This window comes from Mastomys coucha, unplaced genomic scaffold (genome assembly GCF_008632895.1).
Source record: "Mastomys coucha isolate ucsf_1 unplaced genomic scaffold, UCSF_Mcou_1 pScaffold18, whole genome shotgun sequence".
Lineage (NCBI taxonomy): Eukaryota > Metazoa > Chordata > Mammalia > Rodentia > Muridae > Mastomys > Mastomys coucha.
The window spans coordinates 71352429-71354363 of NW_022196900.1; positions in this window are offsets into that span (position 1 = coordinate 71352429).

Below are 1935 nucleotides of genomic sequence, written 5' to 3' on the forward strand. Positions count from 1 at the left end.
TCTATGCCCCAAATGCAAGGGAACCCACATTTTTAAAAGAAACACTAACATTATTCCTAAAGCTAAAATCACACATTGAACCTCACTCAATAATATTGGAACACTTTAACACCCCACTCTCTTCGATGGACAGGTCATTGAAACAGAAACTAAACAGAGACACAATGGAACTTGACTGCTCCTTGCTGGTAGGACCAGGTAAGAGGAGAGAGACTGGGGTCAATAGCCCAAAATAAACACGCCAAACTGGGAGTCTCACTCATCTAAGCAAGAACTGAAATTTATGGCATCAGCCTCTCACTTATATAAGTTCGGAACATAGGGAGGGGTATTTTTGGTAGGGTAAGATGATGTAGGAGGCAGAGAAGGGTGAAGAAGGGTATGGAGTGTTGACAGGGCCAATGGCAAAGCTCTACCTCAGCAAGGGTAGGGCAGAGCCAGGGCCAAACAGGTCTCGCTGAGTTACCCTGATATGGAGTGACTGACACCTGCCTCAAAACTCAAGTCAGGCTTGGGTTTGCCCTCAAGGTCTAAACTGGTGCAAAATATTACCCAATAGGAACTAATAGAAGTTATGAACCAAATGGAACTAATAGAAGCTACAGAACATTTTGTTAGGGCCTAAAAGCCTTTGGCATCTCAGTCTCTATCTTGTACCTGGGCCACCATCTATTAACTAACACTTTTTTGTTTCTTCCACTATCTTGTTTCTGTTCCTGCAACTGACTTAGGACATTTTATAATAAGGAGTTTTCTGGACACCTTACAATGAGAACAGTCCTTTTCAGACTTTTCACAATGAGTATACTCTATTCCAGACTATTTAAGATGTAGACATTCCATTTATGCTAATGTGTAACCAAGCAATAATACTAGTTTGGCCCATGCACCTGGACAAATACCTTTGTGGTCTTTAGCTTTAAAAGCCCCTTATTTCCCTAGAGTAGATTGAGACTTGATCAGAATTTTTTGTCTTGTCTCATTCCTTTGCATCTCCTGATCCCAAATTTGTCATTGTACTATCCTCTTCTCAAAAACCCTCATGTTTTCTAAGTCCTAAGGAAGAATTTAGGGTGAAATGTTGCCCTAAGTCCTGCAGGTCAGGGCAACATTTCACCCTAAAACAAAAGAATATACTTTCTCAGCACCGCATGTTACTTCTCCAAAATTGAACATATAATCAGGTCCAAACCTCAGCAGATACAAGAAGATTGAAATAATTCCATGCATTCTACAGATCACTACACAATAAGGCTGGACATCAATAACAAGAAAAAAAAACAAAAAGCCAACATATTCATAGAAACTGAACAACTCTCTACTCAATGATATCTTGGTGGAGGAGGAAATAAAGAAGGAAATTAAAGACTTTCTAGAATTTGATTAAAATGAAGGCATAGCATACCCAAATTTATGTGACACAATGAAAGCAGTGCTAAGAGGAACATTCATAGCACTAAGTGCCTTCATAAAGAAATTGGAGAGATCCTACACTAGAACTTAACACCCCATCTGATAGCTATAGGACAAAAAGAAGTAAACACAGGAAAGGGGAGTAAATGGGAGGAAATAGTAAAAATAAGTGCTATAATCAACCAATGAGAAACATAGGGATCAATGCAAAGAATCAGCAAAACTAACAGGTGGTTCTTTGAAAAATCAACAAGATAGATAAACCCTTAGCCAAACTAACTAAAGGGCATGGAAACAGTATCCAAATTAACAAAATCAAAAATGAAAGGGAGAGATAACAACAGAAACTGAAAATTTAAAAAAAAAAGTTAAATCTTTTTATAAAAGCCTGGAAAATCTAGATGGAATAAGTGATTTTCTAGACAGATACCAGTACCAAAATTAAATTGGGTATAGACAAACCATCTAAACAGTGCAATAACTCCTAAAGAAATAGAATCATTCATTAGAAGTCTGTCAAAA